The sequence below is a fragment of the Lissotriton vulgaris genome, chromosome 8 (assembly GCF_964263255.1).
Source record: "Lissotriton vulgaris chromosome 8, aLisVul1.2, whole genome shotgun sequence".
Lineage (NCBI taxonomy): Eukaryota > Metazoa > Chordata > Amphibia > Caudata > Salamandridae > Lissotriton > Lissotriton vulgaris.
This window is the reverse complement of record NC_141696.1, coordinates 698,718,907-698,741,303: the sequence shown is the minus strand read 5'-3', so window position 1 is coordinate 698,741,303 and position 22,397 is coordinate 698,718,907.

Here is a 22,397-nt window from a genome sequence, read left to right as displayed (position 1 = left end):
TTACTGTAATAAAAACATTAGCTATGCGCACACATATATATATTTGGAGATTAAGCAGTGAATTTTGCTTTCAGTACCATTCGTGCACCACATCAAATTAATAATATTACATCACTCGAGTGGAAGGCCATATTTAAAAATATATCTATATGTATGGCCTGGTCAAACATGGAAGGGTGGAGCCTATATTAAACTGCTCCAACTCTGGGACCCTTTTGTATTATATGTAAACCACCTAAGCCCAGCAAATAGTGATCCCCCAAAGGACACTACAGAGACAGCATACACCCCCAGAAAATCTAGAATTGACAGCAGCCAACAAAATAAAGCACCTCTTCTGTAATGCAACGGGCACCAGCTACTCCACCTACAGTGGCCATACCACATGCAGCTATGCACGTGGGAATCATCACATACAATATTCTGCCCTACATCGAACTAGCGGTCCCTGTGATGACTACCCTCAAGTGGGGCACCACATGCAGCTATGCACATGGGAAAGTCACTTACCACATCTTGAGCGTCAACAACGTAGCTGCCTCTGCGGTCACTACCTCCAGGTGGTTATCTGGATTAGTAGGTTGAATGATTACTTCACCGCCAAAAAGGAAACAGACCAGAAAACAAACCTGTCACTTCTTGTACACTACTACACTATGCTGGGGAGAGGAATCTACAAGCACTTCCTAAGCCTTCTAGATTCTGTAAATGAAGATTTTTTATGCTGCAGTAGCAGCGCTGGAGGCTCACTACAATCCGCAACTTAATGCAGACTATGAAAGATTTGCTCTCAGGCAAGCACAACAGAGAGAGGTGGACCCCACTGAAAACTTCTATGGCCGTTTGCGAGAACAGGTGAGCACCTGCATTCAATAATGCCTGTAAATAAGTCAGTGCCAATTAGGAGGCATGAGATGCTGGATCCTTCGGAAATCAAGAATTATTCTCAACTAAATCCTCACGATGGGGAGGTCACATGATCTAATAGATGTCCGTACAACCACAATAGACTATGCCGTACCCAAGCAGTAAATGAGAGAAGATGTGGACTTAAAACACCTCATCAAAACAAAAACAGTGAATGCTGTTAGAGGCAGATCCATAGCATGACAAGATTTATTTAGAGTAGAAACAACCCAAATGAATGAGTGTCATGCAGATACTGTGAAGGTGAAGCATATACAGCGCTAAGTTTCCAGGCACAAGGGAAAACAAATGTTTGCAAAGGCAGACAGCGAAGATCATCTGGACGAAGAGGAGCCTTTTCTGCCACTGCACATGCCATCCACTCTCCTCCCAAACACTACCAATCCTGACTCACAACCATACCGGCAAAATGACATAAAAGAAGATATTTTCCTAATCTTTGCCACTGTCGACAAATCATGCAGAAGAAAACTATCTCCCAAATGCGAAAATACAATTCAACGGCTTAAGACCATTACGCTCATTGAAACAGGGGCCTCTGTGAATGTCTTGTGCCGAGCTCAGTTCAACTTCCTCAACCCAAAGCCAGCCATTCAACAAAAACAGAACTTGCATCTTTGGCTACATTAGCGGGGATCCACTCGTTGTTGGTGTTTGCCATGTCCATCCAACATGGCGTCCAGTAGCAGAATCTGAGCCACGCCGCCAGCGGAGTCACTCTTTTACCGCGTGGCAGGGAGCATTATTAGTGCTCCACATTGGTACTTACCAGTTACTCCTGTGCACCACTCTGTATTTGGAAATTTCTGATGCTACAGCCGGGATGGAACTACAACCGGCGGAGAGGAATCTTGACATTCTAGCCATCTGTCCAATAGCCCTGAAGAAGTCTTGGGTTACACCCTGACAAAACACGTGTTGGCTGGGCACCTGGAAAACTAATAAACCGAACGGGAAGAAAACGCCATCTGGATCATATATTTTGTGATTGTGTTGTTTTGGAAATACTTTCAGTATTAATACTGTTAACCGAAATCACATGTGCACAGGTCATCTGTATTACTGTTTTGAGGACTGTGGTCTGATTTGGAGGTTTTGGGTAATCCTCTCACCTGTAGCACCGTTGAATATTTGGTCTTTATTCTATTGAAGTTGTAATCAGAGGCGCCAATACTTGCAGCATCACTACTAACCCTATTATCAGAATGAATAATCCATCCAACATGGGACTCAAGTCCTGAAAACAAAATTCTGCGCCATGGTAGAAACGCCTGGACTCATCTCTTTCCCATACTGTGTAAAAGAAAGCGAGGTCAATGAAATGAAAGTCTGAAGTGCCTAAAGTAAAAACCAGTGAAGCTACACATCGATGACACAATCAAACTAGTTTCTCTCCTGCACCCAAAGGTCCATTCATCTAGTCAAAAAGGTGAAGGCAGAACTGATAAGATTGGAGAACATAGGAGTCATTAAAAAGAAATGACAGGATGCATGTCGTGGGTTTTTCCCATGGCCACTACCACAAAACATAACAAGCCTGATGCCGTCAAAATCTTCATTAATCTGCGTCTGCCCAATGCATTCAAAGGGAAGGACACACTACACCCATGCTTGATGACATCCTTACAGACCTGAATGGGCAAAATGGTTTTCCAAGCTAGATCAGAATGCCGGTTAGCACCAGCTATTGCTGGATGAAAGTAGTCAGAACTTTACTTATTTTTCTCCCACTACAAAAGACTCTCTTTCAGAGTCGCTTCTGCTTTCAAAGGCTTCCAATCAGCAATCTAACATGATACAACCATTGTTAGACCTGGCACCTTGGCTTGGGTCTCCCTTCCATTTTTTTGCTGTTGCCTCATGTATTTTTGCTGGTATTAGATGCTTTGAGCACTGTGCCACTGCTATCCAGTGCCACGGTGCAAGTGCTCCCTATGGTAAATTGATGTATGGATTAGTGACTCCATGATTGGCTGTTTGGTTTACTTGTCAGACTCTAGTACCGTGCACTGAGTGTGCCCAGGGCTTGTACACCAAATGCTGCTAGTGTGCTTGCAGCACTGGTTGTGCCACCCACAGAACCAGCTTGTAAAGTGTGTCTAAGGCTTGCCATTGCAGAGCCTGTGTGCAGTCTGGTACTGCCATGCTGACTGGGCAAGTGCACCCACTTGTCAGTCCCTAAATCTTCCATTTTCATTTTTCACTATTGCAAGGTTACCTGTTCCCCATAGGCCAGAATGGGCAGTTTGATTATTACATCTTATAATCCTAACTGACTCAGGGAACTAGGTAGAAATTCGAGTTTAGTATGCCTGAACTCAGAATGATAAAATACATATTTTAGTGAAGTTGGTTTTAACATTCTGTGTTTGAAAATACCACTTTTTGAAAGTAGGTATTTTCTTGTCTAACCATCCAAGCCTGCCTCTGCTCGTTTGTGTATTCCTTGTCTGGAGTTTGAGTGACAGGGACTGGGGGATTCCAGGAGACAGGGTGAGTCAGCACAGGACTGAATAGAGAGAACTACATGCAGATGGGTGGGGGGAGTTGCACCTTTGACCTGAATAGGGCTGTGCCTTCCCTCCACAATGGTGGCGCTACCTCCTGTGGTGCATCTGATGTCTCTGCCCTGCACTGTGAAAGGAAAGAAGGAGTCGTGTCAACAGAGTGCTCCAGGACTGACCAGAACTGGTTTGGACTAGGCAAAGGCCTCTCTGTCTTCAGAGGACAAATAGAAACTGTGTATAAAAAGGGGGACCCAGACCACAGAAAATTAGATCACTTTTGGGAAACAAGAAGAACCCTTTGTTGAGGGGAGGAACCAGAGAGACTGAGGAGAGACTATCCCTAAGCTGAAGTGCTGCTTGGGGGTTTGGCCTGCAGTGGTTACCTGACTGCCAAAGAGAGAAACTTAGTGTGTACTTTCATCAACTTGTGAAGGATCTCCAAGAGCGTGAGAAAAAAGCTTGCCTCCTGCTGAAGTCTCAGGGACAACAGACTTCACCCACCAGCTCCCAAAGAGTTCTTTGGAAGTATCTGCAGTTGTGTTGGGCTTTCTGAGGAACTGGGTGTCGCAAGGAGCTGGAAGCGCAACTCACGAGCTAGAAGCGTGTCACCGAACTGACGCTGTCACTTCACAATGAGAAAGCGCTTCGCATCGCCGGAGAAGAGGATCGATGTCGCCGCAGATGCCGCCGCATCACCAGGAAGCGTGTTGAAGGGCCTGTCGTGGCCCAGACGTACTGTTGAGTCATCGCAGGGCCACCGAAGCCCCTCGCATCGCCGGAGAAGAGGATCAACGTTGCATCAGACGCCGCTGCATCACCGGGAAGCATGTCGCAGGGCCTGTCGCTGCTCGCATCGACTGTTGAAGTGCCTCACATTGTCTGAGGAGAGGATCGACGGTGCAGTAGACGCCGCCGCATCACTGAGAAGCGTGATGCAGAGCCTGTCGCGGTCCGCATCGTGTTGTATCAAAAGGAAGACGCCATCTTTGTTTCTTTGCACTGGATCTTCATTGCATCACTGCATTACAGGCCGCATCGCCATGGAAGCGCAGTAAGAAACCGACTGATCACCTCCCCTCGCAGAGAAGAACCAACGCATCACCGTCCCCAAAGCAGGAGGGAACCGATGCATCACCGTTCTTGCATGTAAGGAACCGTGCATCACCTTCTCTGCAACACTTTCGTTGTATAGCGTTACGCATCCTAAAGTACATTGACTCAAAGTGTCGCATTTGAACATCTAAAGAGAACTACCATTTTAAGTACAGTATTGTGGATTTTTGTAGTTTGTGGTCTTGTGTTAAGTCTATATAAAGAATACATATTTTTAATATACACCTGTGTGGTGTCCATCTGTAGTGTCATCACTGGGTTACTGTATGTGTTCACAAATGCTTTACACACTGCCTCTGAGATAATCCTATCTGCTCGTGCCAAGCTACCAAGGGGGTGAGCTTGGGCAATTTTAGGAATGTACCCCCTTATCCTGACTAGACGCAAGGGTCCCTATTTGTCAAAGGTACCTACCTCTGCCAACTAGAGACCCCCAAATCTAACAACCATGCACTGCTTTGATACTCAACCGAAGATAGAACTGATCATCTACACCAGTCTCGTAGATTTGGGGGCCTTCCTATTTCTGGAATATCAGAGATCATGATTGCTTTTATCTGCGGAGCTCTGACAGATAGAACGGAAGCATTTCCCATCAGATGAGCTAGCACCCATTTAGAGTTTTATATAGCGCGAACTAGACCCGAGACAGCGGGTATCAGAGCGCTTTACAAGAGCACCAGTTTCGTTACAGAAGAACACATAAATTTTTTGTTGGGCACGGGGAGATTGGTGAGTTGCCCAGAATCATAGGATGTTGAGCGTCGTTGCCGAGACTCGAACCATGTTCCCCAGCTTCGAGGTCGACTGCTCTAGCCGTAAGGCTACATCCTCTCCCCACTTGAATCTCAGAGAAAGAAATGTCACTGTTTTTACTGATTGCACAAACCATTGGTGCCTCTTTGTAAGAGCACAATACAATTTCCTCCACCAAGGATTGAAAAATAGGCACTCAAAAACAATACATTTTTGACGTGAAGTACAGACCAAATGCAGACAACCTTGATGACTACTTGTTGGGCCACCGAACAAAACACACCCCAGGAGATCTAAGTTTCGCAGAGATGACTGAAGAATTTGTACAAATCATCTCCTAACTGGCATGCTCAAAGGCAAACCCATTGGTCGACACTGATCCAGCACTAAAGGATGATATGTGCATGTGACTAACAAGGTATGCTCAATGAGAGAACAACGGGAAAGTGTTCCTTTCTGGACATGCTAAAGACGATGAAAACACACGAAGCACACTGGCTGACATATGGAAGGCCTGGTATGAACTGAGTGTTATCAGTGAGGCGACCTTCCTGAGGGGAGTTCAGGTACTGATACCGCAAAGCCTACAAGAACACATAATCTTTCTGGCACACCATGGTCATCAAGGCATAGCCAAAACAAAAGCAAGATTGAGTGCAAAGGTAGGGTCATACCCCTCTCAGCTGCACTGACTTTGACGTGGGAGCCCACCACCATTCGCTACTTGGGAGTGGCCATTTATTGAACCGCAGACATACTAATTTAGGGCAATTTTGGCCGAGCAATTACTGCATTAAAACAGATAGTGGCCTTCTGGACCACCTTGCCGGTGGGTGGATGAATAACTATCTCTAAGATTGTAGTACTGCTGTGATTCCTCTATTAGCTTGAAGCCCTGCTTTTGGAACTCTACAGGTTTTTTTCAGGGATTAGATAGTGTCCTCCAGACCGTGTATTGGGGGACCTCACAGCTGCGAGCATACCAGAAACTCTGCTTACCGGTTGAAGGCAGTGGACTAGAGGCACTGTTGGACTTGGCCCATTTTCCCAAAATGTTTCCCCGTTCACCCCCCTATTTTAGGATGGCTGCCCCATGGTAGAAAGTGGTAAAGGCCATGTGTGGTGTGAGATGCCCTAGTAAAAGTACTACGATGGTGTGCGCACTTGTTAACCCCCATCATAAAAATGTACCCTGGTAACAAGCTGCATTTAAAATGGATGCCATGGCTGTGTGTGGTACCACCTGACTGTGGTGGGTTAGAAGTCTAGATGTTCGGTACCCAGCCATCCCAGCTTTTAGAGGGAAAGACTGGCACCCAGGGTGCTCTACTCCTCCCACTGAGCCAGTTAGAACCAGTTCCCTAGAGGTTGCAAGAAGCTTCTGGCACTGCCTGGTAGGTGGGGTGAGGGGCATATAAGTACGGGGGCTGTGCCACCATGTGCTCAGACAGAGCACAAACATGAATGTGAGGGGACCTGCTGCCAGGGGGAACCGCCACTTGGGCCTGTGTGCTGGACCCTGCACCCAACTGAAACCCCTCTGCTGTCCACAGGGCTAGTGAAAGCCCCACTGCAGGAGTACAAGCTGCTGTTCAGGAGGAGTGCCACGCTACAGTGGCGGATGGTTTGTAAAGCCTACTTTCCTGTCTTGATGAGTGCCCACTGGCTGCTGACCTTGCCCAGTAGTGCCTGCTGCTCTGCAACCAGCCCCTGAAGAAAGAAGGAGCGCTACCCCAGGGCCCTGACTGTTGGCAAGCACCTGGAAAAGAAGAGCGTTTTCTCTGATTGCCAAGGAGCACCTTCATCTGTGCCCAGAAGGAGGTGAGGAGCGCTACCTGTTTCCCCAAAGCCCTAGTGGGAAGGAGCCCTTCGCAAGCGCTGTATTGTGGGAACTGGGCCACCCCCTGCGCTGTGCTACCTGGAAAGTGCTGTGAACCCCTAAGCGCCATAATCGCCAAGCACTATACCGCCCCTGGAAGCGCTGCATGCCCGAATCAGCACCGCAGCCCCGGACCCATCTGTGTTGATGTGGGGCCAGAAGGAACTGTTCGTACCTACCAGTGCACGGGAGCCAACCCCGTGTAATGGTGTCGCTGTACTGACTGACGCGGGTGCCTATCCCGCATTATTGCCACCCTCGCGGGTGCCCACCCCGCATGTGTGCTGCCCCTGAATGGTCGAAGCTGAGCGGGTGCTTACCCCACGTGAGGACGTGCTGCTGTTCGCTAATGAGCGGGTGCCCACCCAGCATATCGACGTACCTTGATCTCCCCGCAGATCACTGCCGCAGCCCGAGAGACGTGTGGGAAGCTGTGCGGGCCTCGCCGCGTCAGGAGAAGAAGAGGCGCTGCTGGGGATCACTGCCGCGGTCCCAGAGGCCTGGGAGGGCCGCCGCAGTGGAGGAAAGGCCGCAGGAGGCCCGGGGCGTTCCTCTAGGCTGATGTCACCAGCCGCATCTGGTGGTGGGCACGGCCCCATTGGTTCCTGCGGCCGCGCCCACTGGAAGCCGTCAAATGATTGGCTCCAGTGCCCGGCCCTTGGAAGAGGCGCAGCCATTGGCGGAGGCTGCCGCGCCCCAACAGAGCCACGCAAGGATTGGCTGCTGGGCCGGAAGGCAGCCTGAAGACCCGGAGCAACCCGGACATCACCGAGGGAAGCTCCAGGAGAGCGAGATCCCCCCTCGACCGGCCCCGACCCAGACGAGGAGCGGAAGCGTAGCCAACATCGAGGAAGGCCGCCTGGAAGGTGCTGCTGGCGGGACTCCCGTGTTGCAAAGTGAAGCCTCGCGCCTGCCGTCCAGCCGCAGGTGAAGACATAGGGGAGCCTGGTGAGTGGGGTTCAGCTGTTTGGGGGACTGCCTGAGGCCTTTGAGGAGCTGGGGGTGGAGAGGGCAACGGTTCACACTCTCGGTGCTCGCCCCCCCGGTGCGCCAGTGTGACTTCACAGCTGCCACAGCTGACAGTGGGCAGCTGCAACGTGCAGCCGTAATTATTGAAGCCCCCGTGGGGCCCAACCACGGATAGGGCCAAAGTGCCCCGGGAGCTACACAGTGACGTCGCAGTGGAGGGTTGCTGCAGCAATTGAGGCATTTTTGAGCCTCGGGCCCAGAAGAGGGACTACAACGTCCCCGGGTTGTTTTGAGGGCTCCTACGTGGCTGCGCTGACTGGAGTTTATACCACTGCCCTGCTGGACTTTGGGCAGTGGCAACTGTTGTGGTGAGAGACGGATCTGCCACCTGGGGGGGGGGCTGGGTTTTTTTGAAGCCAAGTTGGGCCTCTGCCCCACGCCCAAAGGACTATGCCTGTAGTGTCCTGATGTCAGCTCATGTGTTAGGCTTAATGATCGCGCTAGTGCCTCTACATTAATTCCCCATGTTCAGGTGGTAGGGGTAACTGCTAATGAGGGTTAGGCAGGTGGTAATTTCGTACCTATGCTAATATGCTTATGCCGGTACCTTTCTAGGCCTAGTTGGATGCTTCCTGTTGTGGATATATTTATGGCTGTGCCTAGGTTTGTGCCTAATGTTAATTATGACTTATACTAATGTTCCTGAGGCCTACTGCTTTTATGCTACTATGTTTGGGCCCCAAGCTAATGCCGTTTATCCCAAGGCGTTATGCTAATGAGATTGTGCTCATAGGTCAGGCCTTTTTACGCTAAGGGTTATGCCCACAGGTTTATGTGTGGTGCTAATGCTTTATGCCTAAGGGCCTGCAAGTCGGTTTTCTTTCCAGGTTCTGGTCAGATTACATGGCCAGGGAGGATGCACGAGATGCCACAGGTTTATGTTTCATGGTAATGGTTCCTTAATGCTGATGGGACAAAACTTTTATTCCCCTACGCTACTGTGTTCTGTGACACCATAATGTTTTTTGTTGTAACACTAAAGCTGATGGACTTACCTTATTATTCATTTACCCTGTAAATAATCCCCTTGTAGATATTGCCCCGGCACCAGTTGGCGCAGTCCAAAGACTACTGTGGTTACATACGTGGTTACTCTTGTATGTTTTTTACAATACAAAAGTTATTCTTTCCATCTAATCTGGTGTGGTCTCTTTTTGTGGTGTGCCTTCTGTGTCATCTGTGTGTACTGCGTGGATGCTTCACACATGTCCTCAGGAGTTTGGCCTGCCCGCTGTGCACCATGCTACACCATTTCTAACAGGCACCATATGTCGAACTTCACCTTTTAGCAACTGCAATGGGTGGCCTGGTTGAGGTCCAAATTGTGAGACAGGGTGGGCCATCGAGAACGGGGACTACCTTCTAAAGATCTCCTGGCCAGCATATTACTAAAACCTATACCCGCATCCATGGTACAAAACAGGAACGTGCTGATTAAGATGGCACACTATGTCTGGGCTATGGAACTACAAAGGACACGCACTAGAACACCATACAAGTGAACTCCCATAGCGGGTTACTCAGTACTGGCAGAGACCTGGAGGGTGGACCGGACTACACCAATGAGTGAAGGTGGAACTCACTATTGTGGGCAATTTATTTGTTGGGCGCGGTATGCTTCTTTTTAGAGCTGCAGAAGATGTATGACCTTCCAATGGGGAACTTTTTCTCCATGGCACTGTGTTGCGCAGGATCCGAAAATGGTGGGTCTGCTGCACTGTATAGCCTCCAGAACATGAATGCTTACAATATCTGTTCCTAATTACAGGCTAAAATCGGGCAGTTACATTACTGTACAGAGCTTTGTTGAATGGGGCACAACTGGTACTAACACGCCTGCAACAGAGATGTGAGGAGGACGTAGAGGCACCACTGTCCAACAAGGCTTGGAGGGGTGCGTTAAAACTTATCCTCAAAGTGCCCAAAAATGCCCACTTTAAACTTATTCAGTTCTACTACCTACACAGGGTGTACCATGCCCCATGACGTCTATATGCTATGTTACCCAGTGTGGGACCAGCCTGCCCCGAAGCTGCGCCGACAAATCCAGAAGCCAGATTCTTTCATATGGTGTGGTCTTGTCTGCAGTTGATCCCTTACTAGACCGCTGTCCCCCATGTTTTCTATCAAGCTACAAATAGATGTTTTGAGCATACTCCCCAACTGTGTTTTCATGACAAGGGATGTGATGGATTAGAAGATTTACCTTCTGCCCAATGCCCCCTTGGTCAACAGTCCAAACGACCACAAGAAGTTAAGTCCAAAAGACTGTTTAGTTCTTGCAGGCTTTTAATACGGACAACAACATGGAGGAAGGCCAAGGTTAGGTAGCCTTTTGGGACATAAAGGCGAGCGAAGAGGGATTCATGCGCATTTGCAGGGAGAAGGAGGAGACAGCGCCCTGCATGCCAGAGAAGTCATCTGGAAGGATACCAGCCTAGCTGAGGACTCGGAGATTCTAGAAACCCATGCAGAAGAGACAGGACGACGACAACTCCCTCTAAGCAGAAACCAAGAGGTAAAGAGCACTCTCTTTTGCCAGGAAGGCCGCCAGGAAGACGCTTTGCTCCTCCACATTCCGGGTGGAGTGTGGCTATCACCGGTGCGTAACCGCTTGGGGTTTCACCAGGGGCTTGCTTGTGGAATGGATTGGGGCTTGAGATAGCGTGAGTGTGCACCGCCAGTTCCACACTTTACAACCATTGTAAAACCAGATGGAGAGAAACTACCCAACTCAGGAGTAGTCTCTCGGTCTGTTCTTAAGCCTGATAACAGAACAAGTCTGTTCTATACTTTAAAAGCCTCAAATAGAGGATTCCAAGCTAAGAGTTTGTTTTTGTGTTTTTTGATTGTGAATACCTTCCCCTAAACTCATGGGAACTTTTACCGGCAATTAAAGAGGTCTGCACTCGTTTTTATGCACTCTCGGGTGAATCTAAAGGCGGCAAAGCTATTGGGTCGCTATTTCACTAACCCAACCACACAATTAAGGAGACAGAAAAAGAACAGAACTTAACTGTGTTTCTCTTTTGTCCGAGGATGACGGCAGGCCAAATACCTCGGAAGAACCTGAAGAGGAGAAAAGAAGAAGAGATGATTGAAAAATCCTAAAAGCTAATTTCTTGAATACTTATAACAAGAAATAAAAACAATAAAGAGCAAATAATGGGCTTTCTTGTCATGCCTCGCATGCTAATTTACAGATGGTGGAGAATGCGGGCAACCTAGTCCTCTGAAACAAAATGGACACTTTAGTCCAGCAACTTATACAGGGACATAAAAAATTAGAATGGCAATTGGAATGACAGATGTCCTTGACAACAGCCGCTTGCGAGGTCTTCCATGTCACCATAAAATTCAACCTGAACATTTCAATAAAATGGTGGAGGATCAAGTGCAGTTAACTTCAGGCATAGCCCAGAGTAGAGCAACTACACCTTTTGGCCCGCTATATAATTGCAGAAACTCCTACTGAGGGAAGGTGCAGATTTCTTTTTGCTGCTTGGGCCAGTGCCTGGGCCCTGGAAAGATAGCCATTGTATTTAGCCCCTCTCTTAACTGGGGAGGTTCAAGTTGCCTACCATACTACTAATGCCAGAGGTGATCAAAAAGATTATCCTTTATAGGTTGGGGTTAGATGAAAAGGCATATAGAATTCTATTTCGGAGAGGCAGGGGAGCACCGAATGACACCCTTAGAACCTTGAACTGAAGCTAAAATGTGCAGCGAATAAATGGTTGAGACCTCAGGAGAACAGCTAGGAAGACATTATTAATAACATATATTTGGAGCAATACTTAGAGGCTTTGCCAGTCCAAACCCAGAAATGGTTCTGGTAACCTTCTTGCTTGACTATTGAACAAGCTTGGGAGATGGCTAGCACCTTTTCTCGAGACCAACTGTGATATTATCAAGGGGAATCCGAAAAAGGGGTTAAATTCCCACCCACTCAAGTTACAAATCAACATGATCAGAAGACCTATCAGAGCATCAGTGATACTCCAAAATCTTGCATCAAGAAACCTGAAAATCCTCCCACAAATTGACCGCAGTGCTTTGAGTGTGGGGATGGGGACACAGTGCCTTGTTCTGCAAGAATAAGAAACCTACAGAAGAGCCTATGGAAGTAAAGTATCTTTTAGATAGACAGATGTACCTCGGCATTCAACAATATTACTAAAACATTGATTTTTTTTTAATTGAAACACAAGATGTATGTATTTTATTGATCGCTCAAATCACAGGATATGGCAATATTTGGATTTGTACTGGGGTGCTCTCAAATGTAATAATCAGTGATATTTAGTCAATACATACTGTACATATATTCATGCAAGAAAAAGATTTTTTCAAAAACATTTCATGTTTATACAGTTATTTTTTCAAGGTCCAGTTCTTGTTGCTGGAAGAACAGAATAGCACAGTGAAATAGAGACATGACAGCCGACACATGTTTCATGCATTCGTAACTTCTTCAATGCTTCAATAATAGTAATGGCATTCATGAATAATTGATTTAAGGGTCATTTAGCAAATACATATGAATAAACCCAGTACTGCTTTATACAAAGAAAGTAAAGGCAAAGGCAGAGGTGAAGAAAATCTCAGAGTGATGTGAGAGAGTACAAAAAAGCTGTAGCATTAGTGTGCATATCGATGCATGGGCCATTATATCATTCTTAATGGGGATAGTAGGACAGGTGGGAAAATAGGAATTAAGTGTAGTAAAATCTGGTAAGGAAAGGTAGATATACTCAAAAGTTAACATTCGGAGCAAGCAACACCCAAAAGTGAGTACTATTCATGGTAAAACACAATTTTTTTAATAGAGTGTGCTGGAACCCAAACCCAATATCATATGGTAAGGAGGGTTCTAACCTTAGCTACGTAAGGAGGGTGAACTTAGAGAATCCTCCAATGTCATGTTGTCTTTATAACGAAAAAGAGTAGCCAAGAAATAAGTCCTTATACGTAAAGGTAAATAGTTATATGTAGCCGGTATGTCCTTAATGACTATAGTTAAGGTATAAATAAGCACCTTATATGTTCTGTTTGAAATCTGTTGATGTCTTTCAAACGTCATGGAAGAGCCACAGGGAGAAACTATTTCAGCAGTTCAAGTGGTCTAGTCTTCTCAACTGAGATTGCTAACAAATAAGTAAAATAAAACAGAGAGTAAAAGAAGAAGAGAAGAAGCTGCAGGCATTCTTCTATTTAGTATGGTCCGATTAAGCATGGGCGGAAAATCCGTTTCGCTCGCGGATTTTCGGTAAATTCGCAATCCGCGAGATCCGCGAATCTCCCGCAAAATCCGCAAATCCGCGAGCAGCGGATTTTATGGCTTGTTCGCACTGTTCGCGTGAGTTCGCGGCTTGCCAGTACAACTTCGCACCCCGCGAGTAAGTGCTAAATTGCAGAAATACGATCTTAGCAAAACTGAAACTACTTACCAGGTTCAAAAGTTCAGGCTCATCATTAGTAGCCATTTCCTGTAGTGCTTCCTGAGGGGCCCCTCCAGAGTTCAGTTGCCAGTTGCAACTATTATGTGACCCTGCTCTGAACCTCAGAATAGTTACACATATGCCACAAAGGTCCTGAATTACAGCTAAGGGAGACAAGCAGGAGCCAGGCTGGAAGTTAAAATCCATTAATCAGCCCCTAATTCATTATTGTCAGTTGGGGCAGGGCAGGTGTTGTAACTAATTTTGCAACAATGCAAGCACTTAGCAAGTGCAAAAGATCACTAATCAGGAAGCACTAAGGAAGCAGGTGCCAGCTAAAAAAATATTCTGTGACACATTAATCAGCCCCAAATTAATTCAGGTCACTTGAGGCAGGGAAGGTGTGCTTTGCTTTGCCGAAAATAATGTACACTGGACAACCAGAGGGTGTGGTGATGAAACAGAGGGTGGCATGGGTGGGCCAGAGGGTGGCATGAGTAGTCAGAGAGTGGCAGTGGTGACAGAGAGTGGCAGTGATGAAGAAGAGTGTCCCAAACAGGCTGGACACGTAGAAACAACAAGTTCGCAAAACTTGCGACTCGACAGGTAAGTTCGCAAATTGCGAAATTGTAAAAACCCTTGCGAACTGGCAGAAACACGCGCGAACACAAAAAAAAATCCGCAAATTCGCGGGAATTCGCGGATTTTGCGGATTGCGAGTTCGCAAATCCGCAAAATTCGCGAACGCGAGATTCGCAAAATTCGCCCATGCTTAGGTCCGATTTAAATAACTGAAAAGTCACTCATGCATATAAGTGCTAGACAGAGAGAGCTTAGGATATTGTATTGTATTGTATTGTAATTGCATTTATATAGCGCTTACTACCCCTGACGAAGCGTCAAAGCGCTTTTTCAGCGAGTAGCACGCTACTCCGGGACCCATAGAGGATTAGTGTTGAATTAGTATAGAGAAACATGCAAGTACATTTTAAGTGGTGGATAGGTTAGTCAGTTATTTGGATTTGGAATGATAGCAGAAGGATAGAGGAGGAAAAAAGGTTTGTATTTATATAGCGCTTGTTACCCCTTATGGTTGTTGAAGCACGCTTCTCCGGAAGCCCATAAAGGATTAGTGGTGAATTAGTATGGTTAAATATGAAAGTAATCTCAGTGGTGGATATTAGTCAGTTATTTGGAGTGATAGGGACATCGGAGGGATAAAAGGGGACGAAAGGTATGCATTCATATAGCACTTGTTACCCCTGATGGGGTGTTGAAGCACGCCACTCCGGAACCCATAAAGGATTAGTGGTGAATTAGTATAGTTGAATATGGAGTTTGAGAAGTGAACCTGTTAGTCTGTTAATTTTGATTGAGAAGGATAGTGGAGGAATAAAAGGGTGAAGGATTTTTTTGTTTTTAGGTCTTAGCAGTAGGAGGAGGCTTTTGGATGAGTAAAAATGAGTTTTGGAGGGGGGGTCAGAGGGAAGAGTTTAGAAAGGTTTGTTTTGGGGGATAGGTATAGTAGAAAGAGGTGTCAGATGATACAAGGAGGATTAGAGTAGGAGAGAGTCAAGAAAGGGTTATTTTGGGGATGAGTGTGGATGTAGAGGATATATTGATAGATGCATAGGCTCAGAAATAGGGTAGTGCATTGGAAATGCTAAATTAGAAGAAAGTGATAAATATATAGATCCATAAGTATCTAAGTTTGTGGATGTGGATGGTGTGGGCTGAGTATTGCTAAATGGGAAAATGGGCAGCATTTCTGGCCCTGGTCAGTCTCGAACAGGCTTAAACAGGCAGCTGCCCTTAGCCTCTCCGCCCTTAGCCTCGACGCCCTAACCCTGGCTTTTTATAACCCTAGTAATCAGGTGACCCCTTCAGAAAATGGGAATCCTAGCCCTAACACTATCCAATCACACTAGCCCTAAAATCTATAACCAATGGGAGACCAGGACCGTACAGCCAATCTTAGCCCTAGTCCAAGCACCCAATCAGTTCAAAAACCATGATCTCTACATCCAATAAAGGCCCTAGCCCTACCAGTAGTCCCAACCCATTGGTTGCTTGTCCCAACCCAAGTCCAAGCAATCAATGGTACAGGAAGCCCTAGTCCCTAATTCCAATAGAAAGCCTAACCCTACTCATAGTCCCACAACTAGTCCAGCAACCAATCACACCAGAATCTCTACTTCCAATTAAAGGTCTAACCCTAGTCCCACCCTTCTCCCAACAACCAATAACATAGGAAGCCCTAGTCCCTACTTCCAATAGAAATCCTAACCCTAGCCCCAACCCTACATTCATTGAATCACAGACCCAGAAACCAATCAGAACCCTCAAATACTCAACCAATGAGGACACTAACCATAATCCAATAGAAACACTGGATACAACCACCAATCAGTGTACACATGTACTAATCACTAGCAGACCATAAAAGGTCCTAGCGACCTCAGACAAGGTTTGCTAAGCAGGGGGTTGGAAGCTGCTTCTCCTGTTCAGAGACAGGCTCAATCCACACATTGGACTTCTGCAGGTAAAGGCCTCACTTACTTGAAATCTAACAATACTGTTTGGATAAAACTTTACTCCCTCTCCTGGCCAAAAAACGAAGTGCACAGTCCCTATTAAACACAGTTTACGCTCTATTCAGTTGTGGTAGTCCAATTCGAGCGAATGAGGAACAGCAGGACTACAACTCCCAGAATGCACCGGGTTTTAAAAAGAAAACTAAGGACGTGAGCATGGCCTCCTTAAAGACATTCGGTCAGCAAAGTGGTAGGGCCTATCCTAGTACTCCATGAAACGCGGTCATATTTATTGGACCGAGCGGTGGTTATCCTCGGAGCGCGTACACACGTCCAAGCGCCTCCCACGCCACACCATTTGGGACGCATGCTATTGCCAGGCCCGGGGCCTGCAATGATCCTGAAGAGGCCCAGGCAGGCGGGAGGTAAAAAGGCACTTCGCACATAGTCACACTGCGGCCCCCGACCCAAGGTGTCTCGACACAGCTGCGCAGCCACGGCAACGGCACGGCCATGGCAAAGAGACCGTGCTGTGGATAGGCCACTCGAATACATACGACACAAGGGCATAAGTGTCCACGAATACAGAGTGCTACCACCATGTCCTCTCCAGCCAGTCCTCTCCAGCCAGTGTAAGACGACTTTAGACCTGATGACTTTCACCCTCAAAACAAAGGATTTCCTGTATTGAATGGCTTTCTCTTGCCCTTCCAAAAGGCTTACAAAGGAAATAGGGCTGAGGCTTCATTTAACAATGCTGCAGGAGAGGTTTTTGAATGTGGGTATTTTGTTCCTCTACTTTCAAATAAGGCTTAAAGACTTATTATCCAGTCCCTCCTCCACCACCCATCCAGGATATAGCTCTGCATTCCGGGATTTCATTTAAGATCTCCTCTCTGGTATCAAATGAAACTAAAATGGCCTCATCATTAGTTAGGCATTTATTTGGTTCACTTCCTAGGGTCATTTAGGTATGGTTGTCTTGAAAACATCTCCTGAAGCAGCCAGACTTCATTCCTTTGCAAAGTCTGAACAGCCACAGCTCGGCCTTAAATGGTGAGCTCTTAGTTAACAATATTTAATTCACAGGAAGCCTTTTAACAACTGTGGCGGATACAGCCATTTCCCCCACCCTCGAAAAGGTAATTGGATTGGGAAAGTAGGTGTTCTGCTAAAATCGGGAGATCACCACTTCAATGCTCAAGTCTTCAACATCTGGTGGACAACTCTCTATCAGTCACTAGAGTCCTTCTGTCGCTCGTTTAACTTTGGAACAATTATTATCAAACTTGCGGGATATCCCAACTCTTACCAAAGGAATCCGGTTTGCATTATTGGTCTGATAGGAGATTGCTGGACCAGTTCAAGCACTGCTTGTTTGCCAATGTCATAATGGAGAAGACATTATAGTATTCAGGATTCAAGCAAGCCGGGCCGACGACGGCTGAAATGCCAGAAACCGGTCCCCGGAAGCTTGTTTCCTTCCCAGTATAAGAATTGGCTTGGTAGTTTGGTTTGCCCTGTTCCCATCATGCACTGGGACAGGAACAGACTAATTTGCATATAGCCAGGTTCTGAGCTGGTTTGGTGCAGTGAGCTAAAAAACGGTGATGGATCAAGCCCTGATCTCTTGACTGGGTAAGAGTATTCTGCATCATTCAGAAACTCTGTCCATCACCACCCCCTTTTCCAAAATCGGTTTGTCCACACTATGTGTGGGAGGGTATACTCAGACGTGAGTCCCTTGCTCATTGCACCATCAGGATTCAAGCAAGCCGGGCCGACGACGGCTGAAATGCCAAAAACCGGTCCACGGAAGCTTGTTTCCTTCCCAGTATAAGAATTGGCTTAGTAGTTTGGTTTGCCCTGTTCCCATCATGCACTGGGACAGGAACAGACTAATTTGCATATAGCCAGGTTCTGAGCTGGGATGGTGCAGTGAGCTAAAAAACGGTGATGGATCAAGCCCTGATCTCTTGACTGGGTAAGAGTATTCTGCATCATTCAGAAACTCTGTCCATCACCACCCCCTTCTCCAAAATCACTCACGCAAGCTTCTCACACTGCCCAAGAGAGCCATGAACAGCCCTGCTCGTTAGAGGGAGCTTCTCACAACTGCTTGAGAGAGCCATGCCCGGCCACTGTCCAACAGTGGGAGCTTATACAGTGCCCGAGGGAGTCGGGTATCCTCTGTGGCACCAGCGTCGGTCCTCACACTGCCACAAAGACCAGCTTCACTCCGTCAGATGCTTGAAGTCCTGGATTTCACTTGCACAAGTTACATGGACCAATTGTAGTGTAGTTCCTATTTTCCCAATAGGCCCTGTGCATTGGAATAACATAAACAGTAGTATCGACGTAGAAGTGCGGATCTTCCAGGCCTCTACTGACTATGCTAAACTTAATTGGGTTTGTTACCAACTAGCTCAGAGGTCACTGGAAACTTTCTTGACTGAATAGGAAGTGATCAGCTTCCCAGGCACAGCCAAGAAGGGATTCAGTTTTCCAACAACCGTGCAACATGACAACTTTGCTCCTCAGATAAGAGTCAATCTCTAGAGTCGTGTGAACAATAGACAGTTATTTTACTCAGTCAGTGGTTGTGCAGTTTACTTTCACAATATGTAGAGAATAGAGAGACGGGCATTGTCAATAAAGGGTAACATTTATTGAACAGTCTTTCTTCTCGTACAAGAGAAATGAATTGCCACAATTGCAAGACTTGTTATTATAAAAAGTACGTACAGTAAGATGAGTATTACGAAATAATACTGTAAAAGCATTGATATGGTTTCTTAGCCATACAATGGTTTAAAATGAATAAAACATATATACATTCATATATACATTAGGCTAAAATGCTCAACTGGTGCTTCTAACTACGCCTACCCCAGTGTACCTGACCTAAGCCTAATACTTGGGAGGGGAGTAAGTAAGTAGCTTTAAGTTAAGTTGGTTTTGCCAAGGTTTGCTTCAAAAATTCTCTCTAAGGGTTTAGTGAACACCATACCTCTGGAATAGAATGATGGAGGTCTGGTATCTCCTTCAGGGGGTCGATATCCCAGTCACTCGCAAGAGTGGCTTGGAAACGCCGGAGCTGGATTTCTCTGCAGGAGAAAAGACAGCGTCTCTCTCAGCGCGTCGAGGAGGAGGAGGAGGGGCAGCATCCGCGGGCAGCTTGCATCTGCTGGGCTCTTGCAGGGGACGGGTGTTCAGCTCCTAAGTTCACCACACCATTGTTCCCTAGTTAGCAGCGATAGCAGTAGCGATAGCAGCTATGGTATCATCAGCATAACAGCAGCTTCGTCAGCTAGAGTTTGCTTAAGGCAACATTGGTAATATTTATACCTGAAAGGTGCCTTGTTTGACATAAGTTTTTGGACATAAGACGTCAATAAAGATGTCACTAGGAAGTGATCGTCTATCAGTGCTCATTAGAGTTCTATTACTAATCAAAACATAGCAAGCGAGGCTTTCCCAGGTTGCTGAGTGTTTATCTTGTTGAAGAACTCGGAGTGTTAATCTAGGAATCTTAGATAGTAACTTCTGCTATGTCATTCCACTAATTGGCTGCAAAGGAAGTGGCAGAGAAAGCGATTTTGAAATGTGGTCCTGTTCGTGTGAGGCCAGAGACGAGTTTCTGAATATTGCATTTGATCGGTTATGCCATTATAGGGAATAAATGGATTTATAGCCGTATAGGGGCATAAGGTCACAGTATCGATCAGGGTCCTAGATTAGAACGCTACACCCACTCCACGAATTCATGTCCGTCAAATTACTAAAACTAGAGCAATAAGATGCATGTGTAACATTGCCCACCCCAAAATACATATATGCATTTGAAATAGGCGTATTTGTAATACGTGAAAATTTAGGTACTGTACGTTTTTGAAGCATAGAAATCATTCAAAAATTATAGCATATGGAATAAATGAACGATTTTGCAAAAAGAATTACACTTGAAAATATCTCTGAATACAGAAAGGAAGGGCGAGATAGTTTCATCACATATAAATGCATTGCAGTAAAATGTGCTAGAGGCCGGTGTAAAGTTATTATGTCTCTAGATGTATTTAAAAATAGAAGTAGAAGCTTCTGTTCTCTAGGAATAGTTCTACTTTAAGCAAATAATTTTTCATGCCAAAAAAGGTGAATATTAAAAAGTGTTCAATTCAAAAGGATTCTTGCTGAACGGGGAAAATAGAGTTCCAACGCTTTTAGCAGTTTTTGTTGTTCAAAACTGAAGGCCGAATTCAGAGTTCATGGGAACGCTGTGTGTCGGAATGCTTCTCTAAAGTTATTGTTTCTGTTCGGGTGAGAACATCATATCAGACAGGCTCTCAAAGAATTGGTCTACAAAATCAGGTGACAGTTCGACCAAATTCGATAGTGCTGTAACTTGGCAGGTGTGAGAATGATTGCTGTCATCAAAGTCTGGATCAGCAATGCTCACAGAAGGTCGTACCTGAGTGATGTTGCTTTTGTCACTCGCTCCACTGTTACCACCTAGTCGTAGCACAGGAGTCTCAACGAATGCCGTCATCAGGATTGATAGCCGCTGGGGACAACACAATGCGTGAGCCGTTATCGGACTTAGCAAAGTATCGATATCCATTGGTACTGCTGATGGAAGTGAAAGACAGGTGTCCAACACGCACTCATCTCCGCATAGCATACATCGAAGTACAGGTAAGATGCAGTTTTGCCATATCGGTCTGAATGAAAGGAACCAGGTCATGTTTAGATCTCTCAGCCTGGCCAATCCAAGGACTCTAGTTATTCTGTCCCGGTAGCGCACTGCTAGGATTGTTTCTTCCATTCCCATAGGAGTCATGTCTGAGCTGTGGCTTGCCATATCGAATCAGGAGGGTCAAAAATAAAATCCCTGCTAATAGTCCCAAAAATAGGGGTATGCCGCCAAAAACAGAGTGGAAAAAATTTGGAACGATTCCCAGAATTGCTTGAAATGGTGTTAGCAGTCCCGTAAAAATCGTCTTAAATATGCCTGGGATGCCTGTGGCACTAGACATGTTAAGGAGTTGGCTCAACATTTCTACGAAATGCACGGGGCAATTTGTTGATAAAAGGTCATGAACCTCCGTAGCTGTCCTTGCAACTAGGAGATCATAGGTCTCTTTTGATGACGTTATGGGCACTGTTGTCTGCAAAAGCACAGACTTCATTTTGCTTAAAGTATCAATTCCTATAGAAGAGAAATACAGACGAGGCCAGATGGGAGTCTCCATGTCTCCAGGGCCGCTCGGGAACAATGCTTGCATACAGCATTTGTGTCATGCCTGCAGTACGATCGGCAAGACAGACTAGAGTACGTTCCGCTGTTCAGACAGGTTATTATTGGCAAGAAGCGTCAGAGACACATGTGCGCATGCGTTAGCACCACGCATGCGCTACTGAGTAGTATTCGAGTGATAAGCCCGCCCCGACCTACAGGAAGTGCTTCGCGTTCAGTTAGTGTGTGTTATTCCGTTCCGGGTTCACATCGGCGTCCGAGGAGCTAGGAGAAGGTTGGCGTGCAAGAACTCGTAGGTGCTTTCGTTCTTCCGTTTAGCGGCTTGCTTCTGGAAGAGTTACATTGTTTTGCTTTATCCCGTTTGATTTCTGTTTACCGCGGTTAGCGGTGGAATCTTTAAGTTGTGTCCGAGTTTTTGCCTCGAGGATTTGGAGGTTTACGTTTACGTTTGAGTCACATAGCATAGTGTGTTGTTCAACCCCTCTGTGGGTACTTTGTATATATTGAGGCGCACCGTGAAGGTGTGCAGGGTGAGTGTTTGCGCACTGTCCGCTAGGTATTTTGATTTGGTTAATGTGGGGAAAACAGATATGTAATAAGTGTTGTTGTGATTTAAAGGTACAGACATTCCGTACACAGTCCGTTCCAGTTTTCACTAGAGTTCCTGTCGTTTCATTTGTGTTCCTTTGGATTCGTGGGGCCTTACACTGTCCCTAAGGTACATTAAGACACACAGCACATATCATTACAGGGACTACACAGGGAGGGGTTTCTTCTCATGATTGTTTCTTATATATTCTTGTAGTGTCATACTGAAGACCCCATATACCCCAGCGTGGACGAAGACTGTGGAGTGTCTGTCTTTTTCTCCCCCTCCTACCCTTGTTTTGTTCCCCTGTGTTCCTCTTAGTTACTTTTTGGGTGTTAGTGTTACTTCCTGGCACCCGGAGGGTGACG